This window comes from Brachyhypopomus gauderio, chromosome 3 (assembly GCF_052324685.1).
Source record: "Brachyhypopomus gauderio isolate BG-103 chromosome 3, BGAUD_0.2, whole genome shotgun sequence".
In the NCBI taxonomy this organism is placed as follows: Eukaryota; Metazoa; Chordata; class Actinopteri; order Gymnotiformes; family Hypopomidae; genus Brachyhypopomus; species Brachyhypopomus gauderio.
In genome coordinates, this window is record NC_135213.1 from 14,236,543 (window position 1) to 14,263,430 (window position 26,888).

At 44.3% G+C, this 26,888-nt stretch overlaps 1 long non-coding RNA gene across 1 annotated transcript; it reads left to right on the forward strand.

The window, feature by feature from the left end:
* Window positions 1-1,137: 1,137 nt before the first annotated feature.
* Window positions 1,138-5,436, forward strand: LOC143510384 (uncharacterized). Its single transcript, XR_013129966.1, has 3 exons — window positions 1,138-1,321; window positions 4,379-4,436; window positions 4,840-5,436. It is a non-coding gene; the product is annotated as an uncharacterized LOC143510384 (long non-coding RNA).
* The last annotated feature ends 21,452 nt before the right edge of the window (window positions 5,437-26,888 follow it).

The following is a 26,888-nucleotide window of genomic DNA, read 5'->3' on the forward strand; positions in this document are numbered from 1 at the left end:
AGGTAAGTCATTCACAGGTAAGAGAAGGTTTCTGTGTAGGACACGGAGGGCTTTGTCTCCACCCTCTGCTTGGACTCTGTACACAGGACTGGAAGTTTCCCCCACTCTGTCCACAATACGGTGCACCTTTTTTTCCCAGTAGGACCGAAGTTTACCAGGTCCGCCTCTTTCAGAGAGATTCCTGACAAGCACTCGGTCACCTGGCTGAAGGGGAATGCCTCTTACTCCCTTGTCATATTGCCTTTTCCCTTTTGCCGATGACTTTAGACTATTCTCAGCAGCAATTTTGTATGCTTCACGCATTCTCACGCCCCACTTTTGTGCAAATGTCTGTCCTGTGTCCGTGTCACTGTCTGGTTTCAGTCCAAAAAGTAAGTCTATCGGTAGGCGAGGATTTCTACCAAATAGTAAAAAAAATGGGGAATATCCCGTAGACTCATGCCTTGTGCAATTATATGCATGGACAATTTGCTGCAGATGGTCTTTCCATTCGGTTTTCTCCTCCTCATGTAGTGTCCGAAGCATTTGTAAGAGTGTTCGATTCAGCCTCTCGACTGGATTGCTTTGGGGGTGATAGGGTGTTGTACGAGAATGAGATATTCCAGCCAACTGCTGCAGTCTCCTGAATAAGTTGTTCTCGAATTCCCGACCCTGATCATGGTGGAGTCTTTCTGGATATCCAAAACGAGGTATGAAATCATGAAATATTTTCTCAGCCGCCGTTTTACCTGACTTATTCTTTGTAGCGTATGCCTGTGCATAACGGCTGAAATGATCAACCAGTACTAGGATGTATTGATAACCACCCTTGCTGGTCTCAAGGTGGAGGTAATCAATAGCAACCAGCTCAAATGGTGCAGATGTGACAATGGACCCCATGGGTGCCTTCTCATGGACCACGGGATGTTTCTGTTTCACGCAGTTGCATTTTCGGATTACGTGATCTTCAATTTCACGCTTCATGAAAGGCCAGTAAAACCGGTCTCTAGCTAAATGAATGACCTTGTCTGCCCCTACATGTCCCATTTCATTATGTAATTTCTTTAGCACCTCTGGTCTTAGTTTACTTGGTAAGACTAATTGTCTGCGAGTACCTGTCTGTCTGTAAAGAATGCCGTCATTGATTACCAGTTTGTTCCACTCGTGTATGAGTCTCTTTGTGTCTTGGCCCATTGTTCTTTTGTCTTTTTCATTTGGCTTCCAATTTCTTTCTTTCAGTTTCAGAACCTCCCTGATCGTCTCATCCTCGTACTGTGCTGTCTTGATGTCATGGGGTATGACCGAGGACGTACTACCTGATGAGAGGTTTTCATCACTGGAAGTAAGCAGCAATGCAGCAGCCCATGGCACTTCCTCTTCCTTGACAGCCTTGCTGCCCTGCAATACAGTCGAGACCATCTCTGGTGACATAGTTTCAGTGTACTCACTCAGGTTGTCGGTAAGCGTGACAGGATAGCGGGATAAGGTGTCTGCATCCACATTCATCTTTCCTGGCCTGTATTTGATATCGAAGTGAAAGTCGGCCAGCTCCCCCACCCAGCGATGACCTACTGCATTGAGTCTTGCTGTACTCAAAACATAGGTTAGTGGGTTGTTGTCGGTAAACACTGTAAAGGTAGGTGCATAGTATAGGTAGTCCCTGAACTTATCACAAATAGCCCACTTAAGAGCTAGAAATTCCAGTTTACCAGAGTGTAAATGATATTTCTTTTCAGCTAGACTTAGTGTTCGAGACCCATACCCAATTACTCGCAGTTTACCTCCCTGCTGCTGATAAAGTACAGCTCCTAACCCCTCATTGGATGCGTCAGTATGCAGCACAAAAGGTAGGTCAAAATCGGGGTATGCAAGAATAGGTGGGCTGGTTAACATATCCACAAGCTTCGCCACAACAACTTGGTGTTCAGTAGTCCAAGTGACTGGTGTTTTTGAAGGGAGCTGTCCAGAAGCTTTACTGTCAACCCTTCTGTCAACCCTTCTGTTCTTGGACCTGGCTCCTGAACTTTTGGGTTCATCTGTCCTCTGAAGGAGTCCAAATAGAGGCCTGGCCAACCTTGAAAAATCCTGAATAAAGGAGCGATAATAGCTTAGGAAGCCGACCAGAGCTCTAACGTCTCCAACTGTTTTGGGTATCTTTTCTTTCCATTGTAGGACTGATTCTAAATCCTTAGGGTCAATCTGAACCCCCTCGCCAGAGACTAAACGACCTACATATCTAACTTGGTGTTTAAATAACTCGCACTTCTTTGGACGCAGTTTTATTCCATGCTCACGCATCCTTCCAAATACACGTCGGAGGTCCTCCACATGCTCGTCAAATTTTTTCGAGAAACAAAGTACATCGTCTAAATATGGATAGCAGCACTCATCTCGCAAACCTTCCAGTACCCCTTCCATGCACCTCTGGAAAGCTGCTGGGGCGTTCGTAAGACCAAATGGAACCCGTACCCAGTCATATAGACCCCAGGGGGTGCTAAACGCAGTGAACTGCTGTGAATTTTCCTCAACAAAGCCCTGGTGGTATGCACTGCCTTGATCTAAAATCGAAAACCAAACATACCCCCCTAGGTTATCTAGCAGGTCCTGGATACGTGGTAGAGGGTGCCGATCTGGGATTGTTTTACGGTTGAGTTCCCTGTAGTCCACACACAGGCGCAAGCTTGCATCCTTTTTCCTGACACACACCACCGGAGATGAGTACGGTGAGACAGACTTCTTTATCCAACCACGATCTAGCAAATTCTGTACGTATTCTTTGACTTCCTTATACAAAGGCTTTGGGATGGAATTATAACTTTTCTGAACCGGTGTTTCGTCTTTTAAGTTGATCTTGAGTTTCAGGCTCGGGATACACCCAATGTCACTGTCGTCCTGGGCAAAAATATCAGATTCCTCATATAACATACCTCTGACAATTTCTTGCTCTACTGCTGACAGATGGGACAGGTCAACAGGTGGATTCCATTTTTCCCCATTTCTTACATTGTTGCAGTTTTTGTCAGTAGCAACTTGAGCTGAGTTTGTTTGGGCGTTGACTAGTTGAGTCACTGGACCTGAATCTTGCTTCTGCTGGAACATTGGCACAAGGTCAGTGATTTCCTCTAGCCTACCCAACACTGTTCTTTTAGCAAGGTAGATGTCACGCTGTGTGGAGTTTTGAATGGGAATTTTGACAATCTTAGTGAAACCTGCAGGAACATCAACAACAGCTGGAAATACTTCTAAGCCATCAGGACAGTGGATTTCCATTGCTGGTTCAAACGACATTGTCCCTCCTTTATGACAGCATCTCACTCTACATCTGATGTCACATATCCGGCCTGCAGGAATGACGAGACCTCTCTTTCCCACTTTCACCAGATTGCCAGATGATGGTGTTTCCAACAAATTCAATTTGGCTACAGATACAATTGTCTCAACAGTGTTTTTCCTTAGATTAAGCACTTCACTGAGCAGTGCGCTTAGATCAGTCATGCCAGTTGGACTGTCATTTTCCCGAATAATCTCTTCAATGACATTGAATCCTAGGAGTGGACAGTTAACACTGCTCCCACTAACTAACATAGGCACTTGAATTGCTAGACCGCCATGTCTTTTGCTTGCTAGTTCCAAGGACACATCTATCCATCCGTCAAATGGGACTTCAGTGCCATTAGCTGCAGCGATATGGAAAGATTCATCATGAAGCAATCTGTCAAGAGGTTGGATCTCAATGCCCGGGAGTTCCCTCTCCAGCCATTCTCTACCAATGATGCTGACTTGAGCGCCAGTGTCTAATAACATGTTTGTTTGGACCCCATTTATTGAACAAACTACCATACATCGACTCCCAATGAGCTGTGCCACGTAGTTCCTTTTGGGGATTTTATCTCGAGTGGGGTTACTCATTGGTAATTTTGTGTCACTGCGACTCGGACTGCACTGGGACGACTGTTTTTTATAGGTCACTGGCTGTCCCTTTCCAGTGACCTCACCCCATTTCCCGATACTGATCGCCTAAGACACCCAACTGCTCTATGTCCGGTCTGACCACAACGAAAACAATGCGTACATTTTTCATTTCTCTGCTGAATACATTCATGGCATTTCCCTTTTATGGCAGCCTTGGGTGGTTGGAATCTCGGACATGATTGTGAGGGGGTTACAGGTATTTCGCTACCCGACTTAGGGGTCACTACGTTCTCTAGGCTCTTGGTCAGTGCTGACACCTGGGCTGTCAGCTGCATAATGGCAGTGCGGTTGGCTTGTAACTCACTATCAACCTGAGTTAGTTTAGTCTGACTAGTCTGGTCAGTATCAACCTCCTGAGCTAAGTTAACAGCCAATGGTCTCTGTTTACCTATAGGAGCCAAGCGTTTCTGTCTTTCTGTCTCCTCAGTTGCAGATTTAGTGATTTGCTCTAGGAGAAAATCATCTGGCACTTGTGGATCTGTGAGGTAAGGCTTTATGTCACGTCTAATGTTATTGCTTTTTTCATTCAGACCCTGATACAGTGTATGGAGAAACACACCTTGGACTAGTCGCCGATCGTAATTGAACTCAGGGTTACACTGCTGTGATGCCAGCAGTACGCGTTGTTTAAGACCCATTATTCGATAGACAAACTGCTGAGGGGTCTCCTTTTCAAGCTGTTTAGCATTGCTCAAATCTTGAAATAGCTCAGTACTACTTTTGTCTCGAATGTGAGATCTCAATAAGCGCTTCAATCCATCCACTGTGAGGTCAACATTGTCTGTCAAAAACTCTTTGAAAGTACCCGGTTTTGTGACTCTGAGAACAGACCTAATAATTTCTGATTCTGTGAATCCATCTCTCAGACCTTCATCTATCTGTTTACAGATGCTACTGTAAGTAATTTCAGACCCCGAGTCTGATATTTGCCCCCCCTGAATTTTCAACTCTCTACGTGGGAGAAAAGCAGCTACCTCAGTGAGTCTTACCACCTGATCTGACCCCACTGATGAAATACTTCTCCTACCTACAGATGCAGAAGCTCTACCTGCTGCACCCTGCATTAAAGAGTCTCTGTCCCTGCTGGCAGGTGTGCTTGTCTCTGGAGTTGTCGTGGTTGAGTCTGAAGATGGGTGATCGTCACCTTGAGCAGGAGTCCCAACGGGTGGTGGAGTTGTTCCCTTGCTTTGCTGCGTCGCTGTGTCCTCACTTGCTGCTTGTGCCGAATCATCACTAGCTGCGAGTTCATCCATCATATCACGGAGGAGAAGCAAGCATGACATCCCCTCATCCTCCAGGCTCTGCAACTTTGCACTCTTAACATAGTCTGAAATGTAGAAAAACAGTTCTGGCTCGCTGAGGGTAGAGACGTCTGGAGTCTCTTCAACTGGTTCACCCCCCAAGGTTGCGGCCAGAGTTTGTAGCTGTCTCAGGTTTAATGCAGGCAGTTTTTTGTGAATGTCCCAGACAAGCGTCTGACGTGGTTTGGATGCCATCTTCCTTGCCTGAAGTTTTTACTCTCTGGATGACTTGATTTCAGAAGCCCTCCCTGAAGCGTTGACCACAGGATACTTTAGGTGCAATAGCTTCTATCCTCACCAGGTGGCGCTATCCCGGACGAGCCCCCAATTGTTGCCGGCCTCAAGGCCTAGGGGTACCTGGGCCGTGCACAAAATGGCATCATAGCCGTGGATGGCTGTATGATGTCCGTAATCAGGTCTCTAGTGTAGTCTCTAGTTCTCTCTCTCTCTCTCTCTCTCTCTCTCTCTCTCTCTCTCTCTACAATGACAAGAAAAAACCCAACACGCAGATTAATGTGTTGTCAGCCCGATGCAGTAGGCTTCTTCTGAACCTCCTAAGCTGCATGGTTTAATGAAATTCACATTTTAAATACATTACATACTTTTAGCTTTTTCAAGATGCATTTTACATCACATACACATTCCAAATTTACACTACAATGCTCTCAATGTAAAGGTCTCAAAGTGCACAAAATCACCCTGCAATATTAACATAACATCACTGGTTCACATTTATACTAAAAAGTAAATAGCTTTCCAATATGAAGCTAATTTTGTAGCGGACATATATTACTAGAACACAATTTAGCTGTAAAACACGATACAAAGAACCTCATGGCTTCCATGGAGGCCGCCATTTTAGAACCCGCTGCACCGGAGAAGCTGAACAATGCAGCTGAGACACTACTTCAAATAAATGGGAAATAGTGCTTTGACAATCTTAAAACCATACAAATACACTTCTTTAAACATGTGTGGTATCAAATGCTTTAAATCTTTTAGTAAAACGTTAGGTTACAGCACCTAGGAAAGTACAAAAAGCTAGCTTTTACGTCCAAGCCGACTGAAACAGCCTATTCTAAGCTAAATCGCTAACGCATTTTCTATCTTCTCTTTTACCCAATATAACTCACCCAAAACACATTAAAACATGGCATAGGGTTTCACGAACATTTTAGTGAACAGGTTGAACCACTGAAATGTATTTAAAGACATTCCCTACCTCTACAATGACAAGAAAAAACCCAACACGCAGATTAATGTGTTGTCAGCCCGATGCAGTAGGCTTCTTCTGAACCTCCTAAGCTACACAGGGCTGTAGTTGCCTTGCCACTGCAGGCTAAGAGCGCCCCCTACTGGGTGAGACGACAATACAAGCAAATAATGATGTAATGAGAATTACACTATGTTTTAAAACAGACTAACTGAAATCCAATTAAGTTAAATACAGAAAAATGTAAATAATTTTAAAAAATTATGGGTGCCTATTTTTACTAAAAATAACTTTTTTCAGTCCGTTACACACACAACATTATGGGTGACATACCAGAGTTCAAAAGAGAACAAATTGCACGTCTTGCTGGCGCATCTGTGACCAAGTCTTTGTGATGTATCAAGAGCCACAATATCCAGGGTAATGTCAGCATACCACCAAGATGGACAAACCACATCCAACAGGATTAACCATGGATGCAAGAGGAAGCTGTCTCAAAGGGATATTCGGGTGCTAACCCGGATTGTATCCAAAAAACATAAAACCACGGCTGCCCAAATCATGGCAGAATTGAATGTGCACCTCAATTCACCTGTTTCCACCAAAACTGTCCGTCGGGAGCTCCACAGGGTCAATATACACGGCCGGGCTGCTATAGTCAAACCTTTGGTCACTCGTGCCATTGCCAAACGTCGGTTTCACTGGTGCAAGGAGTGCAAATCTTGGGCTGTGGACAATGTGAAACATGCATTGTTCTCTGATGAGTCCACCTTTACTGTTTTCCACACATCTGGGAGAGTTATGGTGTGGAGAACCCCCAAAGAAGCGTACCACCCATTGTCCAACTCCTGTATATTTCTTCATATATAAAATGCTCCAAATAATATGGTTCAAAACTGCCTTATTCCTTTAATGCTATGAAAGTGAATTCTTTTACCGAAAGCATCACAATGTTAGTTGGTAACAATCTGCAAACAATTAATTTGGGCATGAAGTTGAATCAGCTGAATCAGTATAACGACATGTAATTTAATTATGTCATGTGTACTTTAATAATGGTCCAACAACAGAACACAAAAAGTCATACAGTCTTATCAGTCACAAGGACCATAAAGTCTTTAAGGGTTCACTTAAACTGTTAATGAGGTCAACCTAGTGCAGTTTCATTACAGTAGATATTTGGGGTTTGGACAATTTACCTGCTGTTAACTGAATTCCAGACCATTAAATGCATAATAATGATCCGCATAATTATTTGACATTGAGACTTTGTGATTCTTGGTAGCTGCATTTTCTTTATATTATTTATTTCAAAGTTATACCCGACTTGGCAATAGGATAGATCAGGGGTGCCCACTGTTTTCAGCTTGCGAGCTACTTATAAGATGACCTAGTCAGAAAGATCTACCGGGGTGGCGGCGAACGTAATTTGTTGAGCGGGGGGGGGGGGGGGGGGGGCGAACATAATATGTTGAGCGGGGGGGGGGGGGGGGGGGTGGCGAACGTAATTTGTTGAGCGGGGGGGGGGGGGGGGGGGGTGGCGAACGTAATTTGTTGAGTGGATTGCAGATTGGCTGCCGTGAATGTCAATCAAAATACAACCGTCAGTGCAGATGTGCGATTCATCTACTACTATTTTATGTGACGCGATCTACGCACATTCCTTCGCGATCGACCGACAGTTCCTTCGCGATCGACCGGTCGATCGCGATCGACGTAATGAGCACCCCTGGGATAGATTGTGCCACAGTCTAAATGCATGTCTGCCATGCCACATAACCTCATCATTAGATTTAATGTTACCTGGTTTTACAGGCTTTTAGAATGCAGTGCCATGGGACTTTTATTTGATCACATGAAATGCACTTAGATGCGCATAGCAGGTACATTACTGTGCAGTAAAAAAACTTAGTACGATGCAAATTTGTAAGTTATTTTTCTCAAAACATAGTTTATCTCTAGTTTCCAATGGTATGTTAGTAATTTTGTATACTAAATTTCCCCATAATTATTATTTCTGGAATATTTACAGTACACAACCATTAATTGACTGTCGTAAGCTGACTTTGATAGAATGCTTGAAACAGACCTGCAATCGCAAATAAACCTTAGAGTGTCACATTGAACGCATTTAAATAGTTAAACAAGTAAAGGATCCTTAGCGGACTTAGTGTGTCTGAGAGGTTTGGTGTAATATATTCTCCTGTGGAGTCTGTGCCCTTTTACATTTTCATGCATAGGCGCAATTTACAAAACACTCTGGATTCACAGAGGATGTGGCGTCACATGAAAGTGTGTGGAGAGGAGCCACCGTGGGAGAACCCCTTTTGTCTGTGGTGAGTGGAAGGCCTGAGCACGGCTCCTGTAGGAGCCTGCACAGTTGTTCACAGTGATGTTCCAGGGGACAGTGCTGAGCTCTGTCTGATTGAGACTGGCCTCAGGAGGAAACTCTTTCCTAAAGTGTGACTGGCTTCCTTCTCAAGGTCCTCTAAAAGGCAAAGGCAGAAAATCAACTTCACTGGCCTCGTGCCTTACACAGCCTTAGAGCAAGACTCTCATTAAAGTGGGATTTTTTAAAAGCCATTAAACTAAGATATTATTTGCGTTATGACTCTCTAGAATACTCACTTCTATGTAACGTTTCTCACTGATCCCTATTATGACATGAACAATCTTAATAATTGTATTTGCTGAATTCCTTGTTCAATGTTTCATCACCTTTTCCCAGTGTGATCGTCTTGGGCTTGTTGCCATGGTGACAGTGTTTCCTTTCTTTTCCCCAGGAATATGTTTAAACTCTCCATACATTTGGCTTTGAAGCAGTTGCTTTTATCCTGGAAGAGCATAGTAGGGTATTCTGAATTATGACCTATTTTACCCTTTGATGCTTTGCATTTTGGGAAATGTGGTTCACAGTGCCCTCTCTCGTGAGGTACCAAGAGCACCCAAGGACTAGGATATTAAAGAAATCATAAAAATGCCTGAAGCTACAATCTAATTTCCTACATAAGGAAAACCCTCCTGCACGCCAAATATTGCTTTCTGAATCTGTCCGTGCTTAGAGTGATGGGGTGTAAAGGGCTACTGTGGAATATATGCCAGAGGCCATGTGCTTGAGATGAGCCCGATAAGGAAGGTGGGCAGGGAGAGGCGGACGCAGGGCCGGTGATCAGAGCTCATTAAAACCACCTCACCTAGAGCTCCGAGAGGCCGCACACTATCAGCCGTCGTCATCCATTAAACGAGCCTTTCGCTGTGCCAGGGCTCCACACTTCTGCCTATTCTGCACTCTCTTGACAGGACTTTCACTCATCTCTGTGAATGTCCGTCAAAGATCAGGCCAGAGTCCTAATTACATTCCAGCACATTAAAGAGAAGGGGGGGGGGAGACATTACCAAAATTTGCATGAAATATGGTGTCACCGCAGTGGTCTATGCATTAATGTGAATGACATGGTATGATGGGTGACATGCAGAGGTAGGCTGACTGTAGCATAATGTCCATGTTTGTCACACATTTGACTATGACTGCTACCTACTAAACATATGCACTAGAAGCAGTGTGGCCTAGAATAACAAACAAAAAAAACAGAGAAAGATCTGCTAAAAAAGCTACATAGCACACACAAGTTCCAACGGTATACAGGCTGAGTGATATCCTTTTGATGGTATAGTGTGCTGAAAATATTGCAATAATAGCTAATGGGTGCTAATGGTAGTTAATGGTATGTTTTCAATGTGTTTTAAGTGGTATGTGCTGTATGTTTGCATTATTTAAGGTTTGGCAACGGGGTTCCTAACACCAAGTGAAGGGTTATTGTGTGAAATTGATTAAACATTATACTTTCTATTTCTCCCATATGTTGTGGATGTAATATCGGTAAGTCTGGGACAACAGAATTAAACTGGATGACCAGTATTACCACTAAGACCAGATTTTATCTTTAGCTGTAGAAGTCTATTAAGCCCCATATATATATATGCCTATGAGCGTCTCCCTAGGGGGTGACTTGGTTGAACAAGCCCAACTGCTCTGCTCTAGCCAATAGTGTGTCCTCCTGCTGAGTGCTCACGCCAGAGTGCAAATATCACCACAGGTGGCCATGGACACATGTCAGGGGAATCAAGGGTATAAACCACTCTTCAGGAATAACCCAGTAGAGTCATGTTTGCCCATTTCATTTGGATGACATAGCATTGACATTTTAAAGGGCTATACAATTAGATGGTAATGGAAATGACAACAACAATCACAACACCCAGGCATTATTTATGAAAGCAAAATATCATATATATATATGGAAATAAATCGTCCACCATGTGTATACAGTGATTACTCTTAGGTAGGATTCAGAGCTTGAGATTGGTAAATGTGGTCCTGTGCTGCTATGTTGTCATGACTGCTTTGTTAGAAATACTATTACACTGCAGGAATGGAGCACACACAGCCACAGTTCTTCGTTCATCTTCAAATAAATGATTTAAAGGATGAATATTTTAATGCAGTTTGACATTTATCTGACATTTGATGTCTTCATAGTTCCCCTGAAAATATGCAAATGTGAAATTGAACACAGTGTCCTATCGGGTCATAGTGTTTCACTGCTGATCTTTACAGAATGGCTCGATGCGTACGGGATGAGTAGAATGGCTTAACGTGGTGATGCTCTCCCGCGGTTTTACCCAGGATGCTGTACTGTACTGTGCTATGGGGCCCACTGGCATCACCAGTTGTGTGGTCAGTCCTAGTCTGGGATTTGACTGAGCAAATATGTGTCTTTGATTTCGGGAGGCGGTGGTGGTGTGGGTGGGGGAGGGGGGGGGGGGCTGGTTTGAGGCTTCCGTGGGAACCTCTTTGTAGGATATTAGGAGGCTGTTGCCATGGCAACAGCACCTCGGAGTGGATGGCGAAGGTACGCTCTCCTCCGCCGTTTGAGCTGTCAGATGTGTGCCGAAGGTTTGTGATGGAGCTCTTCGGCGAGGGTCTGCAGAGAGCTGCTCTACAGTCCTACCTGCCTGACAACTGAAACACCCATCACAGCATGTATTTCAAGAGCATTAATGTAGGTGAGGGGATGATTAAGTGCATGTGTTGTGGGGTTAGGGTGTTTAGCGCAATCATTAGCTTTCCTTTGTTCACGGCTTGGCTTTGTCTTTGATCTTTCTCTCAGCCTACTGGCCACTGTAAATGACCTGGCCAAATGCCTGTTCAGTCAAGTGTGTGTGGGCAGTATGCCCCAGTGGCTTGTCAGCAAAAAAACATAAAAAACTCACTGTAATGCTGCAGGGAGTCTATTTCTGGAGCATGTCCAATAAAAATCAAGGTGTACCCAGTTCCAAGTCCCTAATGAAATGAAAACAGCACTCTGTATACCCCCCAATAATTTCACTGTACAAAAAATTCACAGATAATCTGTTAACCTAATTTAACAATTTGTGGATTGGTCATAATTTCACATCTTTACAAATTACTTAATGGATAATAAATTAATAATAAAAAATCCACATGAGAATGTGCAGAAAGTGTTTTCTTATGGTAAAGATACAGTCAAACAAATGTGAAGGGGAGTTAAGCAGCGAACAGGAACAAGCATTCAAAGTCATTCAAAAGAAGAGGCGAGAAAGGCAGACTGAGGTAAAAGAGGTAAACTGGGGCAAACACACTACTGTGTGTGTAGGAGGAAACACATCAGACTAAAGGAAGCAGACAACGGTCAGAATATAGTCTAGGCTAGAATAAAAACAAAACACAGCCCAGAATCTTTGGTGATAACAGGAACGACTTCATAACTAATGCAGAGTGTGAGGAGTATATTCTCACAGGTAGTGAGTCTGGGAATGAGGCAACAGTGATTGAGGGCTTGAGTTGGGGCTGGCCAGTGGTTAGTAGACCAGCTCAGCAGAGCCCTGGAGCGAGACATGAGGTGAGACACAGGAGTGGGTCCAGCCGCCTGCAATGCTATGGGTGTGCCCCTGAGACAAGGAGTAGGCAGATGGGGTGGCCCCAGTGGAAGCCTCAAGTGTGGTTGAGGCCCAGGACATCAGAAGTGGGAACCAGTAAAGCTACTCAGGCCAGTTCACATCCCAGTCCACTAGATTCTGTGTGAGCCCCCTCTTGGGAGTTGACAAGGGCCTGGAGTTGGTGGGAAGAAGAGCGGACTCTGCAAACCAGGGGAAGGTTGGTCGTGGGGAGCAGCAGCAGCAGTCCAGGAACCACTGGCCTAAGGAATGAGACATAGTAGGTAGGCAAAATACAGTAATAACTAGGGAGGGATGTTTGTAAGTCATGTTATCCCCATTCCAGAGAACCTCATGCACAAACTGGTCCATCTAGCAAGCGGAGGTGGAGATCCCTGCTGGAAAGAGCCAGACTGGCAGACCGGGTCAGCCTGAAGACTGGGGGCAAGAGGAGCACAGGTGGATTGGCTCGTTCATGCAGGGGATTAGCCAAGCGAGTCGCCCTGTAGTGAGAACAGGGCTGCACCACAAAGCAAACTCCAAAAGCCTTGGGGTGTCAGCACGATAGCCACCTTCACTTAACCAAACATTCACAAGCTGGCTTAATTGGTATCATGATGTGGGTTAACAACTCATTAAGTTGAGCCAGGCTTTTCTCATTGAGTCCTGTGGGCATGCACTTTGAAAAGGGCTGAGCTCACACTGGCTCAAATGTTTGTTGGAAAAGCTTGAGATGGAGCAAACTAAAGTTAGATATTTTACAGCTGAAGAACAAATGATAATTAAGTTGTCCTTTGACAATTTCAAAGCCATAATTACAGAAAAAAAGCAGTTCGTCTTGCTGCCACCCAGACTCGGGAAGGCACTTGGCAAAAAAAACTGCTGACTGTAAATGCACAAGTATACATAACTTTAAGGTTGAATGTACTTCACAGGACATTTAAAAGAACTGCAATTGAATGAACAACTAAGTGCTAATTGACATTGATAATGTTAATTGCAAATGCGATTCCAATAGCCCTAGGCTTCGTTTTGGCAGCAGATCAAGACAAAATATTGAAATATAATGCAAAGTGATATGTATGCCTAAATGTTGAGTGCTCTGAGATATCTCACAGCTAACAGGAAAAAAGAACGAACAAAGCAAAACAGTCAAGGATGCTCCGCCCCCAAAAAACACAGTGGAGCCAATGAAATGGCTTTAAGTAATAATCAGGGCCACCTCTGAATGGCGGGCAGAGCTGGCTAGTATCTCCTCCGAGCCAGGTGGCTCCAGCATCTGCAAACCTTTGGTAGAAAATTAGAATTTGTAGACAAACACTTAGGTGATCACATTGGTTGTTCAAAGAAGGTTGTTCAAAAATTATTTTTGAAGGCCAAACCACAAGACTGCTTGAACTAGACTGCATTGCACATGAGGTAACCATTCTGTCCTGAGCTACAGCAACTCATAAGCTCTACAGTGAGTGTAGCCAATTTTGTACATAATAGAAATTTCCAAATGATTTGGTGTTCATGATGATCCTGCTTCTGGTGCCGATGACCAAGATGAAGAGATTTGTGTGTGCCCCGAGAAGTCTTCAGAGGTCAAACGCTCCACCACAGATACTAAGGTGCACAAAAACAATTCCTAGCATGGCTAGCATCATTTTCTTCAGCTTCATACACAGACTATACAGTCTGAACTCCACATACAGGCGTGTTAGGATGACCTCAGAGGTAAATCACTATTTTACTAATCTGTATTTGTGGTCCAATTGTCTCCCACTAGTGAGCAATGAATCTCTGGCACTGTAAATGAACTGTATAAGAGAACCCTTGAGCTTGAGATACCTTGCAAGCTTCTATAAATAAATATAATTTGAAGCTGATGAGCTGAAGTATGAACAGTAGTGCCATTTAGAAATATTCATTTAGTTACTTCTAATATTATTGTCTTAATGAAAGTTGTCTGCACAAAAGAAAAAAAAATCAAATCATTTGAAACAGTTTGAATGCTTAAATTTTTTAAATGTATATTTTGTTGAGCTTTTTAGGGTATAGTAGACATTGTATTTGATGTTAGATATATCCATCTTGCAAGACAAATGAAGATCTAGATTTGCCACCATTACAGCTATATGAACCCATTTGGAGAGAACCCAGTGATAGCATGCTACTCACTTAAAATTTACAGATTTACAGTTGAGGGTAAATGGAACTTGATAAGATGGTTATTCTTGTTAGACAATCATGAGCCATACACTACTGGGCAGCTCCAGAACACATGCATAAACGGCCTGTTGACATTTCCTGCAGCTTGGGTTCTTAATTTAGCTTTATATAGCTTTGGTGTCCAGGAGCATCTGCTCATTATAGAGTGTGTAAGTCTGGTGCAGATCTCTTTAGTAACTCCTTTGCCATTTGGCAGTATGGAAGACCACTCTTTATCTGAATACGTAAGGAAGTAGTGTAATCCCATGTGGTGTTTGTATATAACATTTTTTATTTACAGCTAAGAATATTATCCAGTGCACAACCCTATCCTCTGATTGGCTCACAGTGATAAGAGCCACCAAATCAGTGCGCTGTCTCCAGTGGTGGGACTCTGTCCTTCTCAATTGTGCCTATATTGTTCAACACTGCACAAGCCCTGATTAACTCACCTTGGCTGGCTGTACCCTTAACAGTCCTATAACAGTTAAACTGTGACTTGAGAATACAAAAGGTCATTTCTATCCTGGCCCTAGTTTTCTTCTGAGCCACACGGAACCAACTAAAGTCCTGGCAGTGGGTCTGGGGGAGGACTTATCACATATCTATGCTGGTTAAATTGATCTAGAATGCAGAAGGAACATTTAGTGAGTCATGAACTGACCCAGGCCATTTTGTATCAATGCAAGTAATGAGGCACTGATTTTTTGTTTGCACTGATCACAGGTCTTCTACAAAAGGTGAAAGGTGCCTTAAGGGATTATCACCAAGTTCTGTTATGGACCTCTTTGTTAAGTCTATATTTTTCCATGAATTATTCCCCCTTATCCTATTTGGACACGTGTGAAGTGTATGGTAGCGATTACTGGGAGATTCTAAAACGGACAAACATTGTTGTCAGATAACATTAGCAGTCTACCTGTTACCTACGGTTGCACATAAGTCTTTGATCAACGGTGCTGACATGTAACCAGGGAAGACAACAAAACCATGCAACATGTACTTCAGAGCACTGGCGGCTTTGGGCTCCCTCCACGCGTCTTGTTTTCGCTGACGTTTTCGGCTCCTCTACGGCGTGCACGTAGGTGCCTGTTTCCAAAAACAAAGCAACGCTCACTGTGTGTGTTACAGTTGGCGCGGGTGTTGATCAGTTCTGTGGGTGGCATTTGCGATATGAGGCTAAAGGAGCTTACACAGATATGGAATCCCTTCTCTAGAGAATCTGTATCTTCCATATAAATGTGCATGAGTAACCCCTAAAGAATTCTGACTCAAAACTCACACACTCCTTAGAAGAACCTTTCATGAAACAAGTGCTGTGCTCAACGTGGTCCTCGAGGAATGATAACACCGTCATAATTTCTAGATCTGTGATTGGATGGAAAGCAGGGGCTATGCACAATCAGAGTGGTTAGCTTCAACTCAACCTGCCCCAGGGCAGGTTTACCACATAGAGTAGGTTGCCACAGTGACCTTCCCAGCTGAAAGGAATGCCACATTCAAGGTACAAATAAGTCAGAGTAATAAGCCATAACAAAGTTAACTCATTAGCCATGAAATCCTGCTCCGTGGCACAGCCCTCTGGTCATCCTGGCAGGCTAACTCAGTTGTGTCCTGGTCTCAGCCTGTGAATCAGTGCGAAAAGCGGCTTCATTCCGTCCACTGACTGTAATCAGAGGCGGAACGGATGCTTTGGCGTAACTGAAGTAATTGCTCACCACCCTTTGCCATCTATGGAAAACTGATTAAAACTAAGAAATAAAATTATTATAGGTCATAGTTTCTAGCTCGTCCTGAGTGCAGACAGGGAGCAAAATATACAGAGCACTGAAAAAAAGGAGGGGGGGGGGGGTGGTGCTATTAAAGTCTGCCTGTAGGGTGATTCAGGTTCCACATGGCTAGGCAGATGGAGGAGTGGTGAGAGGAGAGAGTATGGGGGGTGGGTTGCATAGGCAATGATGTAAGAAGCTGTCACTGAGGTGGAGAAGAAAAGCAGCATGGCCACAGTGTCTCTTGTAGCAATACCCAAGCCTGCGAGCCACCAGTGGTGGTTCCGCTGGTGCTCCCTCCTCAGACAAGGCTTGTGTCACAGAGGTCTGGCTCACTTACCCTCCACTTCCAAACCTGGCTACGTCAATGGGAGGCACAGTATGCTGAAGCACTAACAGATTGGATGTAGGTGTGTGGCATGCTGGAAGTTTACCGATGGTGAAAAGTACAGGCAAACACGAACAGAGGTAAACTGGCATTTTGGATGAAAACAAAACGCGTGAGAGCACAGGGACGAGAGAGCACAGGGACGTGAGAGATCAGTGAGGTGATAGAGCAGGGACATGAGAGCACAGGGACGTTAGACTGCAGGGATGTGAGACCACAGGGACGTGAGGAGCAGGGACATGAGAGTGTAGGGACATGAGAGTGTAGGGACATGAGAGTGTAGGGCTGTGATTTGAGAGAGCAGTGACGTGAGTGCAGGGACGTCAGAAAGCAGTGACGTGAGATAGCAGTGATGTGAGATAGCAGTGATGTGAGAGTGCAGGGACATGAGAGATAGCAGTGACGTGAGATAGCAGTGACGTGAGATAGCAGTGACGTGAGATAGCAGTGATGTGAGAGTGCAGGGACGTGAGAGATAGCAGTGACGTGAGATAGCATTGACGTGAGATAGCAGTGATGTGAGATAGCAGTGATGTGAGAGTGCAGGGACATGAGAGAGCAGGGACGTGAGAGAGCAGGGACGTGAGAGAGCAGGGACGTGAGAGCACAGGGACGTGAGAGAGCAGGGACGTGAGAGCACAGGGACGTGAGAGAGCAGGGACGTGAGAGCACAGGGACGTGAGAGAGCAGGGACAGGAAAGAGCAGGGACGTGAGAGCACAGGGACGTTAGAATGCAGGGACGTGAGAGAGCAGGGACGTTAGAATGCAGGGACGTGAGAGAGCAGGGACGTTAGAATGCAGGGACGTGAGAGAGCAGGGACAGGAAAGAGCAGGGACGTGAGACAGTGTGCAAGTAAGGCAGGAGAATGAGAAGTAATGAGTCTGGGAATGAGGCGCAGGTGGAAGTCATGGTGGGTGTGAACTGGGGCAGGGCTGGTGGTTAATAGACCAGCAGAGCAAGGCACTGGAGCAAGATGGTTGCTGAGCTGAGGCAGAGGGCATGCCATCAGTTTATGATATTCTGTGTGTTCGTGCCCCTCTAAGAACATCACAGATGAGTTTATGATTGTGTGTCCTACGCTTGCTAAATATATAAATTAGCAAGCATCTGAATGTATGAAACTGTCAGCCTTAATAGCTCATTAAAATGAAATCAGAAACTCCCTCTCATTTTTCTATTGCTGGCTCTTTCTTTACATTCTACATTGCATGGAAACCTGCTTATCTGAGCCTCAGAATTCAGCTTATCCAGTATAGTGTGTGTGAAGGGGCTCTGATTAGTGGCGAACATGACTAATTCCTGAAAAGAAAACAACTGCAAAAAATACCAAGTGGCTGCCTGGTAATGCAGTTTATGAAAGGGAGCAACACAGAGTTTTAACCTGTCCTTTTTGCAGCTTATGTAACATGTTTCCACTGGTGTTGGTCTACCTTGAGATTAACCACGCACGGACATGCTCTAAAACTCTGGTCTGGTTTGTCACATGATGCATCGCACTCTGGCTTTTTGGTCGCCTTGACTACAGGAGAGAATAGTTGCCCTTGGGCTGTACCCAAGTGTTGCTGGTTGATTGTCTGGCCTGGCATGGTTCCCTTGACCTTTGGGATAGTTTATTATTTTACTGAAAGGGAAATACCATAACACCTGAATATGCCCCTTCCTGTACTACTTTCTGCTCTTATTTTGAGCCATCTGAAGACATTTTTTCTTAGTTTAATACACAGGTTCTTTATAACATTGAAATTCTCGTCTACTATATAGGTCTGTGTGTGAGATCTTTCACAACTAAGATACATTTATTCTGGGAAGTGTTGTGTAGGAGTTTTTGGTGTGAAACTTCAGGTGTTTTACCAATGAGAACCTAATTTTTCAACCAACTGTAGTAGACACACTGGATGGGGTTCAGCAAATGTCAAATGACAAATTTTTGTACGGTTTTCTTTTTAGTACAGTTTTCTTGCAGTGCAGATGTGAATGGAAGGGTATGAAAACCCTTCAAACCTGAGACTACAAACATGACTACAAACAGACTACAAACAGACTTTTCCATACATGAGGAAATGCCCAAAAGAGGAAATAGGTGCTAAGACATAAGTCATATAGCAGTCTAGAAACACTGTGTTTCATATTGATAGTTATATTTATATACACAGTGCACATAGTCCTGTGCAAAATGATTGGGTACCTAATAAGATATTTAGTCTCAGTGGCGATTGAGAGGAAGCTGAGAGAGTGGAGCACACATGATGGGGGTGGGGTTTAAAAACCCATATAACAAAAAATAGCCATAATACAATTAAAAATGAATGCAAAATCTTATGAGATGGTGACACGTTTGTTTCCCCAACCTCTCTGGATGACTTGACTTTCAGTATGATATTGACATCAGATACAATAAAAGTAAAGACCTCAGTAAAGACCCTGCAGAAGAGCACTGCAGACTGGACAGGTCAGAGTTTCACCCACAACATAAATAAATGTTTATGGAATTATTTGGAAAGTGAAAAAAATCAAAAGAAGAAGCTTGTAAGAATTTACCATACAACCACCTTTTTGAGCAAATCAACATTTTCCCCATGTTCTTGAATGGCCCAAGATGTTTTTGTAGTACGGTATGTTACATGTATATGATCTCACGTCAACAGAACATCTACAGAGGATGCTATTTGTGTGTGGAGGAGGGAGGGTGTTTAATTATTATGAGCACAGTCCACACATTTTCGCCCCAAGTTGCAGGGTGCTCTGATGGGCCCGTTACACACAGCAGATGCGTGCTGAGCATGTGTCTGAGCGCTGGCATGGTCCAAGTCAACAGCCGGGAAAAATGACAGTGCTCGTCCCTGACATCATTTATGAGGCCATTACACACCTATTTCCCTGGGATAATGACATGTGATGGTGCTGGGGACAAGGGTCTTTTTAACATCACACCATGTGGGCTCGTGCACTTTTGCCATAATATATACAGGACACCTAGGAAAAATGATAAGCAGTCAGCCAGAGAGTAATAGATCAATCAATCTTAGTTATTTGCCTTTTACTGAGCTTGGTGTATATATTATGTATATGTTACCCTTTGATAATTCAGAGAAAATGTCAGGAGAAAAAAAATGAAATCAGTGTTAAATCATTGCTTTGTTATATGCAGGAAAACCATGGCTACATTCATTGTATTTTAGCTTATCACATTTTAATCAATGAGATTTTGAATTTCTAGGTGGTTTCTGAACACATTGGCCTACATTTCAAACTCACCTCATTTGCACTGCAGGTACCAGTGCCTCTGTCTAGACCTTTATGTAAAATAATAATTTGAATCAAATCTTTGCAGAGCTACATGAAATGTTTGTTTCTGAGAAAGCAAAGCAAAACTCAACCGTAGAGAGACGGGAGAAAAATAATAAAGGCAACTCAAAAGACGTGGAAAATCGAAACCAAGGACGCCACGGGAAGTAACTGGCAGCAGGCAAAATGGCGCAACAAACAAAAACCTTCCCAAAATAAAGGTATAACGGACAGGAAATGAAACAGGTAGAGTAAAACTTGATGAGCCAGATGGGCCAGGGAACAGCGCAGGAGATAGAGACTCAAATAAGTAACAGTATGATAAGAGAGAGATAAAGAGAGAGAAAGGTGGCGAGACACCTTGTAACGAAACATAACGACAGAGAAAGAAGAGAAGGGCTGAAAGCATACCAGCATGACCGAAACGATTCAGTAGTGATCCGTCACAACAAACTTACTTAAGTAACCAGGACAACAGGTGTGACGGATCACTGCTGATTACGTCTACTCCGACTGGTGCTGATTCGTGAGCCCCCTGCTGTGGTAGCCGGAGGTACCGCATCCGAGCCAGCCCTGACAGAGCCCCTCCCTCTAGGCCCGTGATTCCACGGGCCCAGGGCGACAGCCCTGTCATGGCAGAAATCGTGGATCAGGGAGCGATCCAGGATGCAGGAGGCAGGGACCCACAAGCACTCCTCGGGCCCATAACCCTTCAAATTAACGAGGTATTGGTTCCAACCCCAGACACGGCAATCATGTGGGGGTCTGGCGACACAGTGGCACTGGGCATACTGCACAAGACCGGGCGGAGACACGAAACATGAAACACCGGATGGTCCCTCATAGAAGGAGGGAGCAACAGCTGGTAGGAAACGGGATTAATACGCTTATCGACCTTGAAGGGGCCCAAATACAGAGGAGCCAGTTTTTTTGTCCCACCACGGACAGGCAAGTCTTTGGGGGAAAGCCATAACCACTGCCCAGTGTGACGGGGCCGGGAGACAGTGTTTATCTGCGCTACGGAGATAGCAGATGCAGGGAGCAAGGCCCAAACGGGCTTTCTGCCAGGCCAAACGGCACTGACACACTAAAGCCTGAGCACCAGGGACAGCTACATCCTCCTCCTCCACAGGGTGTTGTGTTGGCATATTCAGCCCAGAGAAGCTGGTCAGACCAGGAGGAAGGATTGGTGGAGGCCAGACACCTGAGCGTCTGTTCCAGATCTTGGTTGTTCCGCTTGGTTTGGCCATTAGTTTGGGGATGAAACCCAGAGGAAAGGCTGACCTTGGCTTCCAGGAGACTCAGGATGGCCCCCCAAAAATGGCTAGTAAACTGAGGACCCCTGTCGGATAGCACATCGGTCGTGGTGCCGAACGATGTGGTACAGAAAAAGGCAGTGTCACGGGCCAAGGGGAGTTTATGTAAGGCCAAAAGCCTGGCAGTCTTGGAGAAATGGTCGACAATCAGCCCCGTCGACAGGGGGGGACAACCGGGTCTGTTGTCCCGGGCCCCAGGGCCAGGGGGGCCCATCAAAGAGCCCAGCAATTTATTTTTTATTTAAACTCTATAATTTTTAAATAATCTTGAAATCTTTCATTAATATAAAATTCTGTACTCAAAATAAACTCAATGTCTAAAATATATATGTTTTTTTACCTATCTGCATATTTTCGATTAAGTGCATACACCCCCGCATCCCACTGGAAAATGGTTTGATCCAGCACCGACCGTAACCGGCTGGTACCCGCACAACAGCGGGAAATACAGTGGTGGATAGTTAAAGTAAATACAGAAATCTGGAGCGCAGAAAAGAAAGGAAAACATTTACCTGACGAATTTTAATGTTGCATTGTGTTCCAGGTTTGAAAAGTGCTGGAATTTAGGCTAAAGTACTTGAAAATGCTTGAAATTGTAACTACTTCGTTTCACAACAAATAGCTATCTGACTGAACAGTTCTCGTGAAGACGTTAAGATTGGGCGTTTTGAAAATAAACAACCATTAAATAATGTGATAAAAAGCGAATTATTTCGAGTATATTTATAAATATTTAACTTAATTAAGTTTAACGTGCTGGAAAATATTGAAATGGACCTTTAAAGTGAAGTACAGGTGCTTTAATTCCACATTATAAAGGTGTATGAACCCTGCAAACATGACTTTGTTCATTGCGCTGAAGCGCGTCGCGTGCGAAGTGACAAAAGTCAAGAGGTGCACGACCTCGCGAATGGACAGTGCGCGAGGCCCTCGCACACGGGCGGTGCCACTGCGATTACGTCATTTTCGCGCGAACCCTCGCGCCGCTCGCGACGCGTCAAGTATAAACCAGTCAGCTGTCAGAAACAGCTATGACCTAACAGAAGGATTGTCAAATGACGAATTTCAAATGACGTGCGCCGGAGGGAGGGGGGGGGGGGGGGGGGGGGGCACATTAAACTTTCTTGTCCCGGGCCCTAGCAAGACTGTCAACGGGCTTGTCGACAATAACCAATATAGTGGTGTTACCTTGAGAGGGAGGTAATCCTGTAACAAAGTCCAGGGCAACATGTGTCCATGGTCTGGACAAGATAGGAAGAGGACGCAACAACCCAGCGGGCTTGGAATGGGACACTGTTTATTGTGCAAGTCCCGCAAGCTGAAACAAAAGTGCCCACCTCCTGGTCCATCCCAGGCCACCAAAATCTCCTTTGCAGAAGCTTGAGAGTACAGTGAACCCCAGGATGGGCTTGAAAGGTGAGTCATGCCCCCATTCCTTGACTTTTTTCCTTAAATTAGGATCGACATACAAGCGACCAGGAGGAGTACCGCTAGGCCCGGAATCACTGGTAAGTGCTCGTTTAACTTCTGTTTCAATATCCCATTGTATGGGTTAGTGCTGAGCGGTATGACCAAAATTCCATATCACAGTTTTCAAATAGCACTAAAGTGAATGAATCATATAGAATGACAGTTGCAAAAACCTTTTATTTAAAAGATTTTTCAAACAGCATCAAAACTGTAGGTTTATACAACTTATGTGAACCAGCTACACGTAATATTAAAAATCGCACACCAGACATAGACAGGGCTGTTTGTCAATGGTTGTATTGTACTGAAAAAATATCTTACCTTTAATTAAATAACATAATATTTAAATAAATATATAATAACAGTGGTCAAATACTGGGGAGATGGTACCATCACTTTTAATGTGATAAAAAGCTAATTATTTTGAATAATTTCGACCATATGTGTATTTGTATAAAAATGTGACTTCATTAAGCTGAAGGTGCTGGAAAATATTGAAAATGGATCTTGAAAGTGCAGTACAAGTGCTTGAATTCCACCTTGTTAAGGTGTATGCAAACATAACGCGAAGTTACAAAAATCGAGAGGTGCATGACCTCACGATGCGACAGCGGTGCCACTGTGATTGTGTTATTTTTACCACACGAACCCTCATGCCAGTCTCAATGCGTCAAGTATAAGCTGGCTTTATGAGTGGTGCAGCAGATTGCACTTGTTACTACCAGCTGTGACAACTTTTGCTCGCAGCATTTGCAGTAAGTGTCTGTTTGGTCCACGTCCGACCCAGTGTTAATTTCGTTGACGAATAGTTTGTCATAGTTTGTGTCAACTAACCTTTTTTCATGACGAAAATGAGATGATAATGAAATAAAAATTATATAAAAGGATAAAAATAATGCCAAAATTAATGGACATTTTCGTAAATGAATGAAAACGAGACAAAAATATTGGCTAGCGACGACATTCAATCAGACCTGATTTTGTTTTGTGAAAGGTAGGGAGAAGTTAAGAAGAGATCCATAAACTCCATATGCTTTTCAGGTAGAGCTGGCCTACTGGGCATCAATTATTTGTTATTGTTATGCTCAATAAGCCAAAGTTCAGGTAATTAAAGTTGTTTGGAAATCTGTTTTTGTGTATATTGCACTTACAAACAATATTCTGTAACTGGTTAATAAATGTTTCATATTGTGTAAGTGTATATAATGACTATTACACCATTTATATTTTAGTTAGCTAAATTCTTTTGATAATTAGTCGACTAAAACTAGACTAAAACTAAAAACAACTCCAATGACTAAATTATGACTACAACTAAATGATATTTTAGTCAAAAGACTAAAACAAAATAAAAAATTGCTGTCAAAATTAACACTGGTCTGACCTTTATAACCCTATGTACTTCCTGACAACAGACAAGGCTCTTCTTTGGCAAAAGTTCCTTTGGGGCATCATCTTTTACTTCAGTGTTTGGTAGAATTTGTGGTTCAGAACGTCCCTCGTTTTCAGTAAGCTAGTATTTGCATGTGTGCTTAGCGGCGCAGCAATAAAAAGCATCCCTTGCATTCCGGACACATGAAGGCTATTTAAACCGGTGTGGCCGGTATATGAAAAAGTCTTATGATAACAAAAATAAACACTGGTTTTCAGTGTGAACCGGTATACCGCCCAGTACTAGTATGGGTGCTACAATCTTAGAGACAGGTATGACAGTACTGGGCTTGGAAACATCAGGGGGTGACTCCCACTGACAGGAAAGGGCATCAGGTTTTACATTCTTGGTGCCGGGCCTATAAGAGAGAGTGAAATCAAACCGCACGAAGACTATGGACCATCTAGTCTGCCTGGGATTAAGGCGTTTGGCCTGCTGAAGGTAGGCCAAGTTCTTGTGATCCATCCATACTAGGAATGGATGTTTGGCCCCTTCCAGCCAGTGCCTCCACTCCTCTAGCACCAACTTAACACCCAGTAGTTCTTTGTCACCGATGTCATAATTCCACTCAGCGGGAGTCATACAAAATTAGGGGGAGTCATACAAAATCAATACAGAAAATTAGGCACACAGATAGAGTTTGAAGGGTACCTGTTCTCTGAGAGAGTATAATGACAACTCCGTAATATGACGTGTCAACCTCCATGATGAACGGGAGGTCAGAATGAGGCATGTATAAGATGGCTTCAGACGTGAATTGTTTTTTGAGGTTGTCAAAGGACTGCTGGGCCTCAGGAGTCCAGACAAAAGGACCGGGAGTTTTCTTGGTAAAGGCAATAAGGGGGGCTGCCAGGGTACTGAACCCCTTAATAAAGCGACGGTAGAAATTGGTGAAGCCTAGGAAACGTTGTACCAGACGGAGTGAGGTTGGAGTCAGCCATTGAGCCACCGCCCGGATTTTTGACGGGTCCATGGCCAAGGTGTTCTGGGCTATACGATATCCCAAAAATCCTACTTCCTGGAAGAGTGATTTTTCTAACTTGACATAAAAATGGCTTTCTAATAGGAGCTGAAGTATCCACCTTACGTGTTTAACATGTTCGGATTCGGTACGGCTATAAATGAGGATGTCATCAAGGTAAAGGAATGCATATCTGTCAAGTGCTTCTCTTAGCACTTCATTAATGAAACGTTGGAATACCGCCGGAGCATTCATGAGGCCGAATGGCATAACCAGGTACCCGTAGTGGCCTGAAGGTGTGATGAAGGCAGTGTTCCACTCACCCTCACGGACTCTGACCAGGTTGTAGGCACTCCGGAGGTCTAGCTTGGTGAAAATAGTGGCTTGTTGAAATGCCTCAAGTGCAGTGGCCATGAGGGGTAGAGGATGACGATCCTTTATGGTTATAAAGGATCGTCATCCTCTACCCCCCACCCCCCCCCCCCCCCCCGTCTTGCTTCCTGACAAAAAAGAAAGCGGCTCCTCACGTGTATATTCCTCCATAGCCCTACGCTCCGGAGCAGGCAAATCAAAGAGACGGCCCATAGTGGGGTTAATGGCTATGTCGTAAGATCTGTGAGATGGAAAGAATCTAGTCTTCTTTTGTCGTACTCAGAGGGGACTTTGGTCAGATCCCCCGGGTCAGGAGAATGGTTGGGAGGGGACTCAAGGTGCCTCTTGAGGCAGGTTTCCCTACTCACAGATCCCCAACTATGCACAGTACGAGAGAGCCAGTTGACTTCAGGGTTGTGGCGCTGTAACCATGGAAGCCCCAGTATGAGGCGCATTTGAGGGGCGCTGATAACATAAAGTGTGATCTGTTCATTGTGACCCTCTATGTCCATGTTAATTGGTATTGTTTGCCTAGCCACTAACCTAAAGTTAACGCGTGTCCGTCCACAGCGGCCACAGTGAGGGGTTTATCTAGACTGACCAGGGGTATATCTAGCACTTTAACCAGCGAGGCATTAATAAAACTGGCGGTGGCACCTGAATCAATAAAAGCCAACAGGCGTTTTTCTTCAGAACCCCGCCAGGTTAGCGACACGTGGACGTAAAGTCCATTGTTAGGAGGACTAGGAACAGGGCCCGCCAGAGCCTCCTTATTTACTGGCAGGCTGGTCATTTTCCCTGTAACTCAGGGCACAGAGTGTGCCGATGCCCTTCACCACCACAGTAAAGGCATCTGCTCTCTTGGAGATGTGACTGTCTCTCCTGTCAAGACAGGTGGGTGTGACCTAGCTGCATTGGCTGCGGATCAGTATTAGCTTCTTGCGATTCGGTAGTACACTCAGTTTCTACTGCAGGTGTAACATCGTGTTGAAGCAGCTTTCTGGCCTGGTTGTATTCATGACGGAGATTGTCGAGGCACACTGTGAATGCGATTAAGATGTCTAGGTCGGCTGGAGGGTCGCAGAGAGCTAATTTGTCCTTAAGTTCTTCCGAAAGTCCCTCTTGGTATATTGCCATGAGCGCACCTGACCCCCACCCACTCTGTGAAGTGAGTGTTCTGAATTCCAGGGAATATTCTGCCACGGACATTTTACCCTGACATGGGCAAAACAGACTCGAATAAGTGACGGTATGACAAGAGAGAGATAAAGAGACAA